The following is a 21275-nucleotide window of genomic DNA, read 5'->3' on the forward strand; positions in this document are numbered from 1 at the left end:
AACCTAGTCTTTGTAGCTGCTTAGGCAGCTACTATGCCACTGAGGAGATTTGTCACATGCATCAGGACCAGAGGTAAGAACCACATTACTCTTTATCTCTGAACATTTTAATTAAAAAACATTTGAATTTTACTAAGTTTATATAGGAAGGCGAACTAAGAGCTTGCTTGCTAAGAAGTTGAAATGTTTGCTGATAGAACATTGAAGCCTCTGTTATGGAAACAGTACATAGGATGGTGAGGTCAAAGGTTAAATTCCTGTAATTTCTCACCGTCTTATGTTCTGACATTGCCAGAACAATTGATCACCACAGTAGTGCTTTTCTGGCCCTGATTAACTTAATGTTCCTTTTATGTTGGATATTTTAGTTTGCTTGATATTTATTTGTAGAAATTAAAAACAATATATTATCTCAGTAGATTTTTTTAAAAAGAAGCCATAAGTAAGCCGTGTTTTGCATGAAGATTGTGATTTTTCTGGGTGTGTGTGTGTGTGTGTGTGTGTGTGTGTGTGTGTTTTGGAGGTATTGTTTGGTAGCTTTTTGGGAAGAATGTTAATTCTCTGGATGTAAATCACAGTTACAAAAATAAACAAATTTTTAACATTGTTAGATTTTTTTTTTTTTTTTTTTTTTTAACTGGGTTTCAGTTCTTTCTCATTATGCTGCCTCCTCCCAGCCATCCAATTTTTCACATTTTTGATGGGGCTAACTTTTCATCCTAACTATTTTTTGCTTAAATTGGCATTCAGATTCAGATTTTGAATTTAGAAATAATTCACATCTTCTAGGTCTGGATACCCTTTTTCTTTGTATCTAATGTATGCTTATACAACAGGGCTGAAGTAAATCTCGGTTTTTTAGTTAAGTGAAATGAACTGTTGATGTCCACCTTATCTTAGTTAAAATCTGTGATATATTTAAAAGTAATGACTCAATAATTTTGTAAATTTAGTTTCAAAATTTTCAAAAAGCTTTCTTAACATTGTTCTGAAGTATCAATAGAAAAGTTTATTGAGATATTGTAAGTCCATAGTGACCCAGAAAGTAGGAGAATGAAATTTTTATTCACGTATTATTTCAGATAGCAGAACAGTTAGTTATAATTAAAGCACTGATGTTTGGATCGCAGTACTTAATAAATTTTTTTCTAAATAGTATTGTGCATTCCTCTAGCTTTGTCAATAGAGTATTATGAATATATCCCTGACTAATATGACATAGAACAGTAAGTTTTGATCTTTCTAAATACAGAAACTTTTAAAAGACAGTAACTTTTTGCACCTTAAATTCTTATGAAGGACCCCAGAATATTAAAGGGATATATGTATGGTATTTTATTATTGTGTAATTATTTTATAATGTAAAATTATAACATTTACTTATTAATTTTCTTAATAAAATGAGAACAATTAGGCTGTTACGATGAAAATAAAGGTTTGAAACCAGATCACGTATGACAATTATGATCTTATTATTAGTGTCAGGATCTAGGTCACTTAATTGTAGACATCCAGGCGCTAAGGGACTATGGAATTCAGTTTGAGAAGTATTCTAGAACATATATTCTTCATGTTCTTTTTTGACTTACAAATTTTCATGAAGGTAGTATATAAGTTCTATATTTACATGATTTAACAGTTTAAAATTGCTGCCTTGCCCCCAAATTGTGTTTTTACTTGTTCTTATTTTAAAATTCTTTTAGCAACATTATTGTTTTTCCTAAGTTAATCAGTATTTATTTGTTCAGTGGCCTAAAATGTTTTTGGAATAATTAGCTCAGTTTTATCAACAGCTGTAGTATGCTTATTTTACTTCCATTAACTTACTACTTTGTGACATTGTTAGGACTATTTTATGTGATAATAATGGATTCTCATAATCTGAACATTTCTTTATGTAAATGTATATAGGAGCTTGCTCCTGAAAGGGAAAAAGAATAACAAATCCAATATGCATGACAAATCCAATATATGTGAGAGGTTCTATCCATCGTGCATTTCACTTCAGTAAGGTTGTGCCCTAGAGTGAGTATGACATAGGAAAGTGAATGTGCTGTGACTCTAATCACTCTTATTTTTTTTGCCTCTCATAGTATGAACAGCTCACTGGATTTCAAAAATTGCATACCATGTAAACCAGCTACTTGGTTTGATATTCTTTATTGCTGGAGAGAAACTGGCCAGGTTGAAATTATTGATCAATTTATGTTAACCTTCAGAGTAGGACCTCAGGGAAATTTTAATGATCCATTCTTCTTGCCTTCTATTGTGGACTGTAATATTTACATCCACCCTCCCCTCCACAAGATGAATCCACTGATTATTACTTATACATGGGGAAACACCAACACTCTGTGTTTACTCAGGATGTTATTGCTAATTCTTTCAGTGCCATGTTGCATTTTTGCAACTATAAACATAAACTAGACCTCACTGGGATTATTACTTTTGGGGTTGGTGACAGTTTTCAAATTTTCTGTGCTGAATTCCAGGTTAGCTATTACGCTGAATAATTGAGGGCATAATAAATCTGGGTGCTGGGTAATTGAGGTGTTATGTTATTATTTTGTCACTTCTTGTCCTCCCCATTTGTTTACCCTTTTTCACAAGCCATTTCACTAGCATAAACCTTTAAGAGAGATGTTGAGGTAGTGAAAAGAACACTGACCAAGAGTTCAAATCAAAATTTGAATTCTGTTTTTGCTACCCTTTTCTTATATTGGCCATCCATTTTCTGACTCTCATTTCCTTATGTACAAAATGGAGGAAAAAAATCCTGTCTATTTGGCAAGGATATGTTGATGATTAGTTTATATAATGTTTCTGAATAGTACCAGGAAATACCCTTTTTCACAAGCCATTTCACTAGCATAAACCTTTAAGAGAAATGTTGAGGTAGTGAAAAGAACACTAACCAAGAGTTCAAATCAAAATTTGAATTCTGTTTTTGCTACCCTTTTCTTATATTGGCCATTCCATTTTCTGACTCTCATTTCCTTATGTACAAAATGGAGGGAAAAAATCCTATCTATTTGGCAAGGATATGTTGATGATTAGTTTATATAATGTTTCTGAATAGTACCAGGAAATACTCTACAAATATCTGGCATGCTAATTTTCCAGTAGTATTTGAATGCTCTTCAGTTTCTTTGCTTCTCAGATGTCATATACTTTATCAAATGTGATTGGATCAGGGAATGTAGTATGTTTAGAAAGAATGGGAAATTTCTCATAGAACTCATGCTCAGAAGCAAGAAGTAGCAAGAAGCAGAACTCATGCTTAGAAGCAAGATGTAATTACCAAGCATCCACTTGGTAATTGATATATTCATGTTTGCACTCCTGGGTTCTACTCTGTTAAATAAATTAGCCATCCTTTGCTGTATGTGGGTAGTGGCAGATGTGTTTATTAAGTAAAGCCAATATAGAATGTTGTCATTACAGAATCAGAGTAGGAGAAATGTTTCAGTTCTAGTCTGGCTGAGTAGTCCAAATATGCAGTGAGAAAATAACTTCTCTAAAGGGATGATGTGAATTCAGGGCCTAGAGTTTTATATGTTTCAGTACAAATGAAAGTCTTTACAGTATAGTTCTCTTTCACTGGCCACAAACTGGCAGCCAGCAGATTTCTTTGGTCCTTTAACCACTGCCGTATTTCTCTAGTTAACATTTAAAGTTGTCAGATTTTACACAAAAATCTGCATGTCTCATCTGTCAGAAAATAGAATATTGGGCAGTGCTAGAAATGTATTTTTGCTTGAGAAAAATAACCTCCAGTTGAGTAGCTACTGTCTCCTTCAGATAGGGCCTACTCCACACAGCTGGTCCTCTTCATTGATTCTGGGCCCCTGAGAGCTGTTCCTTTTCAATCCCTATTCCACTTACTTGACAGATTGTTGGCAACCTTTAATATCTAAAATACAGCTTCTCATCCAGAAGAAAGTAAACATAAGTAAAATCTAACCTACTTCACTTGGTAGGAGAGAGAGCATATATAAAGTCAGCTTGCTCTTTAGAAGATACGGCACATTGCTAACGTTTTTCTTGTCCTGATTTTTATATTAGAGTACCATTGGTGGCTGATTGAAGGAGATCCAGTGACAACAGGAAAAACTGACAATTGGTTGAAAGTGAGGCGATTAAAAAAATACAAACTAGAAACATACAAGTTCCTTGAGGTCTTTTAATGTGATAATAAATTCTCATTTCTTTACATGTTATCACTATTAAAGACATCACTATTTGTTGACTTGATGTTCATAGTGATGATATTGAATAAAAAAATGTTAAATTATATTCAAGATGTGCAGTTTCCTGAACAGGTAAATGAAATGAGCTTTATAAAAGATTTTTGCCTAAATTGATTGAGCTAAGAAATTTTAGCACTTAAAATGAGTAAGTTCCTAAAAGAAAGTGTTCTTAACTGCACTAGACTAGATAATTTCAGAGGCTGTTATTTTTGTAAAAATATCACTTCTGTTTACAAAACATTGACCATCTCAACTACGTGAAGACTACCTTCATGATCCGTGAAACGTTGGCGGTGTATAATAATGATCTGATTTAAATTTGAATTCCACATTTTCCAGAGTAAAAGCCAGCTTCTTAGCATTCATGTAATACCATGACATAGGTAACTCTAGGGAAGTGCTAAAAGAAATTTACTCATTTTTGGAAAATGGCTTTCAAATTAGAGAGAAAGCTTTAGCGAAAATTGAAACACCGGTTAACTTGCATAGGAAACACTGATGGGCTCCCCTGTTTTCCACTTCTTACACTCCCGAAAGAGAAAGTGATTTGGGAGAAAGCTTAAAGTTTATTCAAAGAAGGGATTTTTAATAAATTGCTCAGGTTAGAGCTTTCACTAAGTGTTCTCATCAGTAATTTGTAACAGTCTGTTATTGGACATTAATGTGTGAATATGGAGATGATGAAAATAGTGCTTATTGACTCAACGAATCTTTGAGTTTAATGAAGGAGGGAGTTTTCTTTGAGTTTAATGAAGGGGGGAGTTTAACACCAGAGAAAAGAGTTGCTTCTGCATCTTCCTGAGGGCTTCTACCTTCCCTGCTGAAGTAAACCAGGCACTGCTGCCCAGTGGAGTCATCTGACTGGCGTTTCTTTTGCTGACATACAAGTATCATCGCATGCAAAGTGGAAAGTATTAGTATAGAAGTGATAGTTCTGGTGCTGCTAGTGAGTAGTTGTATAGTTTGGATAAATTATTTAAGCTCTTAATGCCATTCTGTGACCATTAAACAAGGGAGGTGGTTAGACTACAGGGAAGAACACGAACTTTGGAGTCAAGGTGAATTCATGTTCTTCCACTCACTAGTTAGAAGTTTATATGAAAAGCGTACAATAGTGCTCAAAGTATAATGGTTATTTACAGTAAGTGCTCAATAGGTCTTATGCATTATTTTTTATGGGATGAGGCTAGTTGCTTATTTTCAGAACTTTAGCTTTCTTATCTTTAAAATGGGAATAAAGTACCATACAGAGTTGATACTGGGATTTAAATGGGCATAACAAAGTACCTAGTGTATGTGTGATACAAATTAAGTGTGAGTAAGATTGGTTATTTTTCCTCACAAGGTTTCCTCCAGCACAGATTTTTTTTTTCTCTGTTTCTTTTTTCAATCATTATGAAATTGGGGGGGAAATCTGGGGTACTGGATACTTTAGAAAAGGATCTTTAGGGAGAGGGGATTGTTAGGGACCTGGCTGATAATACAGTAAAAATGCCGGAGAGCAAGGTGTTTAAATCTCAAATTGAAGACTTTAAAGAACCTAAAGGGGACAAAACAAGCATTCTTATTTGTGCTAGGGCAGCATGATAGAGTGAGAACAAAAATGGACTGTGAATTGATCAACTGATTCAACAAATTTAACAAATATTTATTATGCCCCTGTTATTTGCCAGACACTGTTTTGATTGCAGACACACAATATCCCTTGCCCTCAAGGAGTTTACATTGGGGCAGGGAAAAAAGGAAGAGAGAAGTAAATATGAGATGCTTAACATGCTGAGAGATTGAGAATGCCGGGGATAGGATGGGATAAGTAGTGCCTAGGTGAGCCCTACTCAGAATGTGTTCCGTGGATCAGTTCAAGGTCAGTTCTCCTCAGTTCATCTGTTCCTGGTTCTCCATTAGATAACTGAAATTAAGAGTGTCTAGAAAAAAAAAAAGTGTCTAGAAATTTCACATCAGTCTAATAAAATAATTTTATATCAGATCAAATAAGAAAAAGGCTTAATTTATATATGCCTTTTTTCCCCCAAATAATTCATTTTCATTGTATTTTACAAGAATATTGGTATGTAATGGATTGGAAATAAAACATTGGGTCTTTACCATTGTTAGTTTGAGAAATGCTCAGCTAGATGGTAACTTCCATTGTTGGCACTTAAGCAGGCTGTAGAGAATTTGAGCTTCTTATGATTAATTCATTGTGAGGGGATTGTTTAACTTATTTGACTTTCAAAAACAGTATCTAAATACTTGTCATTAACATTATATTTTCTGATGGACTAAAGGATTTTAGGTCCTTTGATTTTAAAGTACTTTTATTCAAATAGTTGGGTGTATAAAGTAGAAAGAGAGAAGGAGGAAGCAAAATTAAAAATGGAAGGAATACAATACTTAGATGATTTCCAACTCTGAGATTTTATGATCAATTGTTGTTTTGGTATAAGACCTTTCCTCCCACAAAGTGTTGCTTATACAGGGTCTACTATGTGAAGTTACACCGTCTTATTATGCATTTGTCCCTGTACCTTCATCTGCCGCTGGTGGGGGCACAGATCCTAAGAAGAGAGTATAGTTGTTTGAGGAAATCTACTACAGCTTATCAAAGATAATGTGGGTAACATTTAAGATTATCCACATATTAGAAGTCCACCAATTCCTGTTGATACGTAACTTTATCATTCCCCTATCTAGGGCCTTATTATCCTTATTGTGTGATAGGGATAATTTAAGACCTATGTTTTAAGACAGCTGAAAATAAGATTAAAAAATAAGGAACATATTTTGGATAACCCCTAGTTAGCGTATTAAATACTTTTCATTTTATTACCATTTTAGATGTGGCACTAAACTAGTTTCGCATTTATTATTTGAAAATGAAATTTAATATATTTAAACTCAATAAAGTAGTGGAAAAATAGAAGTGGAGGTATAGAACTATTTATTAGTAGGTCATAAAGTAACTATAAAAAAATTTTAAACAGAGGACTTTCATAGATAATAATTCAACTCTTGCCCAGTCAGATCTGGCCAATTAAAACAATACACAAATGATTTAGGTTCAAAAAAGAATATGCCACACAAAATATGTTCTTGTGTAGATATTTGTAATATAACACGCCTGAGTTTTGATATTCAGTGCATGCTTTAGTAGTATTAACTAGTGGTAAATATGTTGAATTATTTAAACATCACAACAGTGATACCTGAAGATGTATTGTCCTGTTATATTTGGTGAAACATAAAGCAATTTGGTTCTAAGAACACACCTATTTAATGATCATTTACTATTTTAGTGATTAGTTAAATTTGAAAGGCAGCTGTAGAGTAGAATGAGGACAGCGTTTAGCTAATATGAATTATAGTTTATATTTTTAATGATTGTTAAAAATAGCAGTCATTGGATTTATGTAATTATATTGGCCCATGCCACAAATAAACTAAGGCTTTTGAATATCTCTGGGGGTTAAAAATATTTTTGGTGGGGTGGAGGTGGGATTTCAGTTATATAAGAGCTACAAGTTGATTTTTTCTTATTACCTGGATTTTAATCATATTAATAAATAGATAACTAGATATATTCTAGAACCAGTCAGTGCCTGTTGGGGAACGGATGGGGGAGGGTTTACTCAGCAGTATTCTTCTTTAGTTTGGTCATGAAATGAGGACTGCTTTATGTAAATTGTTCTTTCTGGCGCCAGCTAGCTGTAACTGCAGTCTGGCTGTACTAGGGCAGCAAATAATATGTGTCATGGATTTTCTGTTTGGAATGTATAAGAATGCAGCCTTTTGGACTGAAAGAGCAGAGTTGATGCATTAGAATAGGAATACTGAGACCTGAACAATTGCCAGTGAATATGTGGAATAGTAAGAAGCTATAAGCCTTTTAAGTTTCTATTCTGCTTTTACAGATTCATGCCTATTGATACTATTGGGTAATATGTGGGAGGTACCTAACTGCACACAGTTGCTGCAGACCTAATAGTTGGCAGCATAGAAAGCCATACAAAAGAATTCTGATTCTAGGCATCTTCACTTGCAACAGTCCTTTGGAAGATGTATGTTGAGTGTTCTGTGAGCTTCATTGACACGCTGTCTGATGTCTTCTGGCTTTTGTGGCTGATGGGATGTTTGCTGCACAAACTACATAACAGATGTGAACCACTGTTTGAAAGGAATTTTAATATGTAGCCAATCTACTGTATTCCTATTATTATTATTATTTTTAATGAATATGTACCAAAAGAGGAATTCAGGCTCAAAAAGGCTGATCTAGAAATCTGCATTAGCTTTTAATGCTTATACAGATGAACTGAGTAGCAGTGGTTAACAGAAGAGGAAATCTTTTTCACAGTATCAAGCTGTCCACAGGTAAGAGATTCAGGTCCTTTTTCTGTGATAACCCTTCTGCCTCCCCTCCCTCCTCAGGCCTTACATCTGTCTCTCACCTTTGGGAAGTTTTTCTTTGTTTTAGTTTTAGTAATACCAGGATTACTAGATTGTTTAATGTTAATTTTCAGGAGATTCTGAATGTCATATTTGGATTTGATTTTTAAAAAAATATTATTTTCACCTTCTCTAATTTTCCTCGGTTTCGAATTGAAATTAACAGTGGGTGTCATATGTGAACATTACTCATGCATACAATATATTCACATTACATAGAAATCAGTTTTAGGTCTCTCATCATTATAGTCCTGTTACTGTGTTCTCCGTTGTAGTGACACCAACTGGTACATACGGAGCGATGACATTTTGTAACCTTACTAAACTATAAAGTTTTAGTTTAAATGTACCCCTTTGACTTCATCAAAATCAGAATGCTTATGTTTTTACAAGGAGCTCATTGGCATACATTAGATAATGTGTATTTTTATATATATATATATATATATATATATATATAAAACATGGTCAAGTTTTCTCTACCACCCTCATCGTTTCCATTTCCACATATTTAAATGTATCACCATTTTACAAAGTGAATTTAAGAATTTAAAACTAACATGAGTGTATTAATTAGAAATTCCATTGAATCTAATATTTTATTTCTTAAGGTAGGTGAAAGGTACATAGGCATTTGTTATATTATTCTTTTTTTGTATGTCTGAAAAATTGCATACAAAAAAATCTCATTGAAGTAAAAAACTATATAAAATAAAGAATATATAATTGTTACTGTAAAGATATGAAGATTTATGTTTATAAAGAAATGCATACTGATATCAGTATGGCCAATGATAAAATATATTACTGATTGATCTAATAATAATTTTAGGGGGAGGTGAGGAAGTTGGATGAAATGAAGGATGGTAGTTTAGAGGCTACCACTCTAGTGGTAGTTTAGAGAGGCTAGTTTAGAGAAGTGGAGGAAATGAATTAGATTAGGCAGTTCTCTGCCTTTGCCTTCTGGGAGTTAAATAGCAGGTTCTTTCTGCAAACTGAAAGTGTTAGTTTTAGGTGGGACTTCAGTTCTCTAGATTCTGAACGGTAGCTCGTCATTTGTTACTACTGTGTAGTTGAGTACTTAAAAAAAACTATAGAGGCCAGCTGTGATAGAAGGCACACTCATGTTTCAGGGGCATGAACTATTTCCTGTCGCCCTTTGACAATATTGCTTGGGATTTTTAAAATGATTGTTTTAACGTATGTTCTGTTGAAGTATAAAAATGTATGTTTGTGGGTGTATTTCCTCTAAGTAAACAAATTCCTTAGGATTGGAGAAATGCTGATAGTAGAAATATATCAATTTCGATTAATGTGCTTGAGGTTGGATGGAAGAATGAGGTTGGATGTGTTCTCCTGGTGTGGAGAGCATGGTTGGGAAATATTTTCAGACTTTTCTTGAGCCATTGTTTAGGAGAATATTGGGCTGGGAAGATGGTGGAAATAGACTGACTGGTTTATATATATAGGTAAAGAGGCAAGGAGTTGTTAGACCAAAAAACAGAGGAATTTATTGATTGGTATTAGAGTTGGGGGTCATGGAAGAGAAAGATGATGGAAAGTAAGACAGAGGAGTATTCTGTCTATAGAGAAATAAACCTAAAAGGAAGCAGGTAAGACAAAAAAATAAAGGCCATGAGCATAAAGATGTGTAATCTTTGAGACTGCTGAGGTTGAGTGTGCGTGATCCAAAAATCTGGGGGATAAAATTTGCATTTTTAGTTTTTGTGTTCCTCTTAGGCAACAAAATTTATTTAGCAAGCAGTGTAGACTTATGAAATCTTCAAAGTGAAATGGGCCTAAGTGATCTAGTAGTTCTAACATCACACTTTGCATGGGAGTCTACTGTTTGGTATTTCTGACAGGTAATTATCTAGTTTCTGCGTCAACCTTTCTAATGACAGAAGAGAGAGGCTCTAATTTCTTAAGGCAGTTCCTTCTTTTGTTGGATATCTGAAAAAAAATTAACATTTGCAGATTTTGAGACAAAATTGGCCTTTCATTGTTTTGTTCCTGCCCTCTACCTTGTGTCTGTCTCTTTCTCTGTGTATCTATCTTTTTTACATGACAGATCTGCACTATTTAAAGAAAGCCATTAAAATTCCCTTGTGTTTTCTAGGCTAAATATCCTCTGTTTTCCAACGTTTCCTCATACACTACATTGTTGTAGGTCCTTCTTTAGCCTGGTCATCCTGCTGTTCTTAAAAGTCTCTCTTTATCTGTGATGCTCATAAGTAAATGTATTACTAAAAAATATCCCTTTCCTCTGACTGTGTACTTCTGTTCTGCAGTTTAACTTTGCATTGACATTTTTGGCAGCCTCCTCCCACTGTTGAATTTTACTGAGTTTGCGGTAAGTTAAAATCCCTCAGTCTTTTTCATGTATTCCATTGATAACATTTAATATACTTAAATATTTGAACCAAGAGTATTACCTTATATTTGTAGTTATATTTTCTTCATGATTTCTAGTATTGTTTATTATGCTTTCTTTAGATTCTCCTTGCTATATTTTCCCCCTTTTAGTAGTCTTTTCAAAGAACTGGCTTTTGGTTTCATTGATTGCTTGCTGTTTTATTGAGTTTCCCATGATAATTTTCCATTTTTATTGTAATTACTTGCTTTGGGTTTATAACTTTTACTAGCATTTTTGAGTTTGTGCTTTTTTATTAATACGTGCATTTAAGGTTTTCTCCAGAGTATCATTTTAGTTGAATTCCCTGGGTTGTATTTTGTTAATACTTTGTCGTTTTTATTATTTTTACCACTGATTTCCTCCTTAATCCAAAGTTGTTTTGTTTTTCTTTTTTTTTTTTAATTTATAAGGAGATAACTTTCCCTCTCATTTCATTATTGTTTATCTAAATGTATTATGTTATGGCCCGAGAATGTGGCCTTGTGGGAATTTTCTTGGGGGGGGGTGGTCTTGGAATTTATGATTTCCTTGTCACCACATGCACAGTCAATATTAATGTATGTTGGTTTTGTTCATAAAAAATTCATATTCTGGGTTTTTTGATATACAATTCTATTTATTTTTCTGTTTTTCTAGCATGTTAATTGAGAAATGCATTTTTTAATATTACTTTTGTTTTTATCTGTAGATTTTAGAAAAAGGTGTGTCTTTGTGGATTTATTAGTCTTTTCCTGAATTTTTAAAAACGTGTTTTTTCTTTATGTTATTCGAAGTGATATTATTTAGATATATCAAAGATAATGTTTCTAGTGGATTGTACCATTTATTAATTAGAAATATCTTTTTTGTCCCATTACTTGATCTTCAATTTGAACTTTTTTTTTTAATATGTTACATATAGGCTTTATATGTATACTTAACTTTTTTTTTTGTATTTTTGGTTAGCATTTGCGTCATGTATCATTTTCCACCTCTTAGTTCTCAACGTTTTATGCTCTTTTAAGGTATGTCTCTTTTTTATAGCACATATTTGATGATATTTATATTTTACCCAGCTTGAAACCTAAGTTATTTTTAGATGATAGTTTTATTTATTTTTGTGCCATATTCCACAATCTCTAAGTCCATCAACTCCCATTTTGTAATTATCTTGGATTTTGATTCCAGAATATTTGTTTTAAAGATGGTGGGTCCTCAGATATTTCAGTCTGCCCATGAGTTTTACTTGTTTTATGGAGCATTGCTGTTTCCCTTATCTGAGTTTCTTCCTAGGGCCTTTTGCTGTCTTGAGTCTGTAGTATATCTTTATATAATTATGTTAGCAATAATCTGTTTCCTCAGACTTTGCTCAGAAGTAATACCTTTAGTTTTTCTATCCTTGTTGATTTTCTGGCAATAGGATTCTAGGCTAAAAATAACTTTTCCCCTGAACTTTGGATATTGTTGTTTCTTTTAGCATTCAGTATTGCTGATGACAAGTCTGATGTCAGTTTAATTCTTATTCCTTTGTAGTTAAAAATGATTTTTTTAAAAATTCTAAGATATTAGTATTTATTCATATTGTTTTTCTGAAATCTTAACACAGTATGTCTAAGTGTTAAAAACTTTTTTTTTTCTTATTTTAATTTAGTCTGTTTTGGTAATTAGTAGGCCTTTTCTATGGAAAACTTTTTTTTGGGAGGGGGGATCTGTGAATTTTTTTCTTCTCTCCTTCTTTTCTCAGTTCTTTTTTTCTATAAATCCTCTTTGGTGAAAGTTGTTGCTTCTGGGTGTATCCCCTATGCCTCCTTTCTTTCTGTTTTTCCTTTGTATAATCCTTACCCACCCCCCCCAGCCTGAATTTTTAATTGATTGTACTCCTTTTTGTGTTTGAGTTTTCCTGTTTTATGTTGGGTAGATGCTGACCCAAGTGATTGTGAAGGAGGTGGTACTTCCTCTCATGGCATATGCTGGGAATTTGTGTTTTGAATGGTAGCCTTCCTTCCCTGTCTCTTCTGGGTTTGTGTGGGTCACTACCCTTTCCACATTCATAAATGTCACTGCTGCCCTGGTTTAGCATTAGCATTAAAGAGATTGGGGGAAGTGGAATGAGCTTAACTGTTAAGATAAAAATCACATGAATGTGTTTTCATTTTAAAATTGAAACTGATATAGCAAGTCTAAGTGAAAGTCTGTATATTCTACTGTCTTCTCCCTAAGTGAACTGCTGTAACTAGTTTGGCATTTATCCTTCCAGACTTTGAAATATCACTTGAGATATTTCAGAGATTATATATTGAGATATATAAATGTTTAGAAATATATTATTTTGCATTTTAAAACATAATTGCATAAAAACTGGAAACACTTACTGACTACTTATATGTCTGAGAACTTTCTACTTACATTCTCATTTAATCCCCATAACATTTTTATGAGGACAGGCATTATAATAGTCTCAATTTCGTAGATGAGGATACTGAGGCAAGGAGAGAATAAGTATCTTGGACAGGTAACTTCACAAGGAAGTGATCATACCATATTCAAAGAGGTATGTCTGCCTTCAGTGTTTGTACTGTTAAGTACTGTGAATTCTGTAGCTGCTTGTACACTTAATATTCATGCCTTTAAAAGAGATCTACCACATTCTTTACTTTTCTTAGCGTTCTTTATTCTTTTTTTTTTTTTTTTTTTGCGGTACGTGGGCCTCTCACTGTTGTGGCCTCTCCCGCTGCGGAGCGCAGGCTCCGGATGCGCAGGCCCAGCGCATGGCTCACGGGCCCAGCCATTCCGCGGCATGTGGACCTTCCCGGACCGGGGCATGAACCCGTGTCTCCTGCATCGGCAAGTGGACTCTCAACCACTGCGCCACCAGGGAAGCCCAGTGTTCTTTATTCTTTACTGTGGATGCTGAAGTTTTTTTTTTTTTTTGAACTATTAGTGATGGCTGTTAAATTTGATTGTTTGCTAGTACAGTGCAGCAGTAGGTATCCTGATATATTACCTTTTTAAAACATATTATTAGTGTATTTAAGATACATCTCAAAGTGTCTTTGGTGTGTCAAAGTGGTGCACAGTTCCTGCTTATTTGCCCCTGAAAATAGTTATGACAGTGAAGTCTTCTACCAGCAATGTATGGTGCTACTCATTGCTGTACATTATTGCTAACAATAAGTAGTTGCCAATCTGATGTAAAAAAAAATATATATATATATATTTTCTCTTTGTTTTGTCTTTCCCTGATTATTTTGAAGTTGAACATTTTTTCTAACTTATTTTAATGAGTTACTTGTTTGATTCTTTTTTTACTTTTCTTTTGAATTTTTTGTCCTTTTTATTCACTAATAGATGTTCTTTTTTATTCTGGGAACTAATTCCATACCACTACGCTTTTTTTTTTTTTTTAAACTGGGAGTGGCTCCTCTGTCACTGCGGCTGTGCAGTAGACCCGCCTCCCAACCCCGGGCCGCGCTCCCCGGCTATTCGGTGGCACAGCCTGGAGCTGGCCACCTGCAGCCCACCAGCACGTGCGAGGCACCCTGACTGAGTGCAGTACCCGGTGTGCACGGAAGATCTGAAGATCTGAAGATCAGCAGATCAGCACTCACAGAAGACAGGGCGAGCAGAGAGGGAAGGAAGGTCCAGCTGGGAAGGGCTGGAGTGCAACCCCACTATGTTTTTTATCTTTCACGTATTTCTCAAAACGTGTGGTGACTTGTAGTACTTTTCTGTGCCTTTGATATTTTTCTACATTGAGTCATATACCCAACATAGTTCTAATATTTCACATATTTTCATAGCTTCATGAATCTTTTTCTTATATGTTAATGTTTCTAGATACCTTTTTTTCTTGCTGTTCTGAATTAAATGTTTTCTTCTTTATATCTTTTTTGTTTGAGCTCTTACTGCTTTGGTCAGGATTTCTAGAACAATAAATGTGTGAATATAGTATTACACTTTTGTTTTTGCCTTTAGTGGAAATGCCTATGGTGTTTTACTACTAAATGTGAAGTTTCCTGTTGGTTTGAAGTAGCCACTATCAGCTAAAGGAACAGTCTTTATGTTCTTAATTTTCATTTTTATCAGTAAATGAGTCTTGAAACGTATTCAGTGCCTTTTTAGGTTCTGTTGAAAAATGACAGTTAATTTTTAGGTTGTTAATACATTTCTGAATATGCTTAAGTTTTTAATTATTAGAGGTGTTTAAAATGGAAAAACAGTGCAGTTTGGGGTAGAAAATTTCTCATTTAGTATTTAACCAGGCCTACAGGGATAGAGTACTTTGATGAGAATGTATAGTTTTTTGTCTCTGGGCCTTCAAGATCTAGTGTAGGAAGTCTCAGTCATTTTCCTACAGACTGGGGCTATTCTTTGCACAGTATATTATTGAGTCAGTTATGCCATTAACAGTGAGGTGGCTAATCACATTTCTTCTGTTCTCCAGTAGAATAGCTTCAGACTCTTTATTCCAACATTTAAAAGATGATAAAAAATTTCCTAGAGAAATATAACAAATATTTGAAAATACCAAAATAAGGTCTTTGATTCTGAATTTGTGAACCCTTGAAAAGAGCTTGGTGGTGTATTGCATTTATCATTGTATTTCTTTGGGCTTTTTTTTTATCCCCCATCTCCTTTTTTTTTTCCCTTTCTTTCCTTTCTTCTTTTTTAAATTCTGGAGGCTCTAGGCTCAGTTAAATATTTTAATGTGGCAGACAGCCAGATTTCCAGTAGCCCTGAACTCAGCATGTTGCTGTTTCTAAGCAACTACTTGTGAAGTCTTGTGGATGTAACTAACTGAATTATAAATAGGGTTATGAGCAGAAGTGCAATTGAAATTGAGATTGGTAAGAAAGGCATACTCTTTTTTTCCCTCCCATTTAAATTTGAGTTATTCTTTATGCAGAGTCAGTTTTTAGAAATCTGGCTCATAAAACTTGGGTGTACTAACCCTATCAGGAAGACAGTAAGGGCTCTGTAGGGGTTTATTTGTAATCACACATCTGAAAGCCTTTTTTTGATTATTAGGATTGAATAGTCTATACTGGACAGATGGCAGTTAGTGGAAAATAGAGTACTTCTCCTAAGTTTCGTGGTCATTCATGTGGAAAGATGACCACACATAGTATTACTGCCTATATTTTTTTCCCACATTTATGTTAAAATCTACATGTTGTAACACTTAAATTTTGGCTATATTTTTATACTTTTAATCACATTGTTTCTTTAGTGTCTTAAAAATTGTCCTTTAATAGTGACCATGTAGACATTTGATAAATGCATGAATACACCAAGCTATCTTCGCCATTTCTCAGTAGAGCAGTGGACTTTAGAGTGGAATTTATTAAAATTTTATTTAAGAATCAAAATATAAGTATTCTCTCAGGTCTTCTAATTTGTTTTCCATTTATTCCAGATGGAAAACTTTAGACCTAAAGATTTTAAATGATTTGCCTAACCCAAATCTCTCCAATCTGCGTTTTTTCTGCATTATTCTCTTACCGATACAGATCTAACAGCTTTTTTTTTTGCATTCATGTTTCATCAGTGTATACGAAGTTTAATTGTATTCTGTAATTTGAATTAGAAACATACAACTGAATTCGGTAACAAGCACAACTAATATGAACAGATTTAGATGAGAGTAGAAGAACATGAGATCTCAGTATGCTTGTGGTTATCAATTGTATGTTCATAGAATGTGTGGAAAACATCAGCTCATTTGGTCTGATGGTTAAGAGGAGAGAGACTAAGAGAGTTTCCAAAGTATAGTGTTTTTTGGTCAGATCTGCAGATTTTTTTAGGTTCTGAAAGAGGAAACAAAGTGATAATCCTTGATTTTGGGTAAAGGAACTCTGTATTTTCTTAAAATACATCACAAACTTTTGATAGTAGCTTCTGATAGCCCAACCTGTATTAACTCAGCTTTTTAGGAACATTTGCCTGAAGCAAGTAGATTATATTCTCACGTATTGTTTGCCAGAAAGATTTCAGACTAGGAACGTAATTTTTCTTTTTTTGCTCCCTGGGGGGGTTGGGGGTGGGTGCTGGTCCATTCTGAGTTGTATGCCCAGGAGAGATCTTGTTATCAAAAGCATAACTTTTTTTCCCTGAAATTCTAACTGAAGAAAGATACAGATTTGCAGATAAGATCAGCTCAAAAAGTTGTGGTAAATAGAATTTTAGTTAGAGCTGCAAAGGGATAACATACTAGCAATATTGCTTTGCTACAGAAGAGAAAAATTATAGGTACAAAGAAGAATTTGAGTTTCCTCTGGGATATGAAAGAAGATTAGGTTTCTTCTTTTAGTTTAGTTATATTTGTTATTAAAGTTAGACTTCTGTACCCATAGGCTAGGGCCACAAGAACATCTGGTTCTCAGCTGACATTTTAAATTCCTGTGGGTTGTTGGAGGGGAGGGTCTACAGATGGGGCAGAGAATGGAGAGATGGAGGGTGATGTTTCTGGAACACATCTAAACTTGTCCAGGGCATTTTAGTTGCTGTACTAATTTTTAACACTAAGGTGCCATTGATTATTCAATCCCCCCCCAAATTCCTATTGGTGTGTGATAAAATGTTTACTTTGAATAATATTCTGCAAACCTCATGCTTTTTCTGTTCTCTTGAAATGAAACTGGCTAGTGTAAGTAAAAATAAAAAGTATTATAACTGCTTTAAATAATACCTAAGAAAATACGAAGTGCTGAGATGTATATCTAAAGGGATATTTGACTTACATATCTGGAATTATAAAATACTTTTTCCCACTTGTGCCTTGTTATCAAATTTTGACCCATTTGTTATATTCTCCCCCACTAATTGTAACTCATAGGTTAATTCATACTGCTTCCCTTTGTGATGAGGATCATAGTTTATTTGTTCAGATAAGTAAACAAGATCTATGTACCTATAATATTTAAGTTATCTTAAAGATGTGAATACAGTTGTAGTTAGATCTGTATATCCAAGTCACGTGAATACAACGTTAAGAAAAGTGAAGACAATAAGCTGTTACTTTTCATTCAGACGAATGTTTAAAATAATAGTATTTATGTTTTTAAAAAGGCATGGTTAAACTTAATTTTAAAATCTACCTATCTTTAAATGTCTAGATTAAAAGGATATACTGCTCAATAGATTGCTCATTTGATGTTTCTTCATCCTTCACAGGAGCTCTTTTTGTTACTTAAAACTGTTCTGCGTTCTTATATGTTTTAGAGACATTGTTTCTAAGCTTTATTAAAATAAGTCCTTTACATGTAATTTTCATAACGAACTTTTTAAGACTTTCCTAGTATCAAATACATGAATTCATTTTTTGACCAAAGAAAACATTTTAAAGTTAATTTACTACATCACTAAAACATACTGATGGAGGGTTTGATGTAAGAAATGTATAGAACGTGAAATTTGATAAATAGCATTTGTTTTAATATGCTTTGATTGTCTAACCAGCCTTTCATTTCAGCAGCTATAATTTAAATTTTTGAAATTAAAAAGTTCTTTTTCCTTTTCTCTTTACTTTCTGTTTATTTATTTTTAAATTTGGTCATTCCTCAGTAGCCCATAATCTTCATAGTTATTACATTAGACTGCACATTGTTTGCCATCTTTAGGAATTAAAATTTCTCCAAAGTAAATTTGTTATGTACAAGGAAACATGCATACTAAGCATACTTAGGTTGGAAAGTTAGAATGATGAAAAACATTCTTTTACTTGGGTGACAGAATAAGAAAAGTCAAGTGTTGTCAACTTTAATATTATCCCACATTAGACAAAATTGAAAAACCAAAGATAGCAGTATTTTACAGATTATATATTTACATGTTTAACTTTTACTTGACATATACAATAAGATGGTTTGTTTTCCTCACTGACAGGAATTGTTTTAGTTTGATTGAGGAAACAATTATTGAATGTCTACCATATGGAAGACACTACTGTATGTTGGAACAAGTTTGTGTCAAAAATAAATAAGGCATAATCGCCACCCTATTTAGAGATCTGCTTTGATAAATTATTTAATCTTTGTATTTTTAATACATAGTAAATAGTCTTTTACCCTTAAGTAAGATTCTCAAATGATTGCAGGGGAAAAGTGATAGGAAAAAATGCAGTGGTGTTCAGATTTGAGAGATTTTTAGAGGTTTAGAGATGTAAGAACTATGATTAAAGTGCTTAATTTTTCTCCTGACAAAAGAATGCTTAAATATATATGTACATGCACACACATATGTATATAAGTAAAATAATATGGATAATGGCATGTAACTTGAAAGTGGCCCATTAATTTAGCTTAGCATTCGTTTTTCTTTAACTGCCACTTAGTAAGAAAAAGTTGCAAGTTTAATATTCTAGATGATGAAATGCAAGGTGCATCTTTTTTCCCCAAGAAAGTAAAGGTTTTTTGCTGGTGGTTTTGCTCTTATAGTCACATCTATTCTGGGATTCATACTAGCATATTGTTTCTATTTTTAGGCTGTTGCCGGGCAGATTAAAAATTTCTCCCCTTATGATTGCCCAATTTCTAGCTTTCTGATTGGTTACATGAACCTGCTTTCTTTAGCCAACCACAGTGACTATGCAAATTGTATTTCAGTTTCTGTTGCAGTGAGAGAACTGATAAGATGGCTGCAGGGGTTTTCCTTTGGGGTATGTTTATTATTTTAGAGGATTTTCATCATTATGTAGTAATAAGCAAAAGTAGATTTCTTTCGAAACAGTATTTTAGTTTTTGAAATGTAAAATCAACTATCTAAACAAGATTTATGAGCCTTGAAAAATGTCTCTCATGTCAGATTAGATTAATTTTAATGGTGCTATGTATTGCACCCTGTCAGAGGCAGCATTTTGTGTAAGTAGGCATATGTTACTTTTTGTTAGTAAATAAGCATTCTGACTCCTCAAAGGAAGGTTGACCTTTGTATGTAAACCTGCTGTATTTGAACATGCCAGCATGTTAGTTTGCAATTCTGTCAGAAATATTCTAGATTACTACCTTTGCTTTATAAAGAATAATTTAGTTTTTTCGCTTAAGAATTATTTTTGATTTTAGTTGTATGTATATAGCCTATTATTCTTTTAGTCAGTATTTACTAAGTGTATACTATATGCCAGACACTGTGTAGCTCATAAATATTATTCCAGGTTACTTACTTTATTTTTTGTTCTTTTGTTAAATGACCTCTGAAGTACGTCATAATGATACCAGCATATTTTAAGATGTTTTCTGACAACGAAGCTTGGGCACTTAAAATGTATTAATCTTATACTAAATACATGATGAGATGTGCCAAAGTGTTTCATTAAACATAGGTATTCCAGTCAATTTATACTAATTATTTCTTTTTTAAAAAAATTGAAGTGTAGTTGACTTACAATTTTATATATTTCAGGTATAAAACATTCGATATTATATGTTGCACACCAAAGTTATTACAGTATTATTGACTGTATTCTCTGTGCAGTGACATTACTTCCCTGTGACTTATTTATTTTATAACTTGTAGTTTGTACCTCTTGATCCCTTTCACCTGTTTTACCCATCCCCCCATTACCTCCCCTAATAATTATTTCTAGAAAGATACGTGTAAAGTACTGGTAAATACAGTGGCAAGACACTTCATATTGAATAAAGACAGTATTGATAAAATGTGACAAAGCTTTATGTAACTCCAGAAAGTTCAGTAAGTATACCTCATTTATAAATATTATCATTAATTACGTGTAAGGCCTTTTGATTATAGTGCCAGTTTATAATAAAAGGGAATGCTCCTGCTTCACTTAAGACTTCCTAGTCCTTTTGGTAAAGATGGTTAATTGCATTTTCCGTGTGTGGAAGACTTTATTCGTATATGTACCTGGAGTGTTCATTTGCACCATGCTCAGTACTGTTTTTGTTGATAAAATTTGTTTTGTTCGTTTATCTTATATGAGTATCTCATGCCCATTATTACCATCCTGTGAGATAAACATCATAGAATGATGTCCCATTTAGGAAAGGGAAAAAAAGTAATTGGCTTATCTAAGATGAACACGTGGAGAACAAGATTGCTGTTATTTTCTGTATATTGCCCTTTATCACTAGTATAATTACACGTATACTTGTTGGCCTAGAAATGTAAATTCCCTAAAGTAGGAACCGGTACTCAGTTCTTTTGGTATAGTTGTTTTGTCCATC

General features: G+C 33.5%; 1 protein-coding gene across 2 annotated transcripts in view; it reads left to right on the top strand.

Annotated features, from left to right (window-relative positions):
- The window catches only part of ATF7IP (activating transcription factor 7 interacting protein), a 127650-nt gene that overhangs the window by 18056 nt on the left and 88319 nt on the right, over positions 1-21275 (top strand). Inside the window, exon 1 of one of the 2 annotated variants that reach the window (XM_060024328.1) lies at positions 18618-19747. The exons of the other annotated variant lie outside the window; for it this stretch is intronic. The gene's annotated coding sequence lies outside the window, so the exon portion shown is untranslated. Of the gene's footprint in view, positions 1-18617; positions 19748-21275 lie in introns of those variants that run through there. 2 annotated transcript variants of the gene reach the window in all.

Source organism: Delphinus delphis, chromosome 11 (genome assembly GCF_949987515.2).
Source record: "Delphinus delphis chromosome 11, mDelDel1.2, whole genome shotgun sequence".
Lineage (NCBI taxonomy): Eukaryota > Metazoa > Chordata > Mammalia > Artiodactyla > Delphinidae > Delphinus > Delphinus delphis.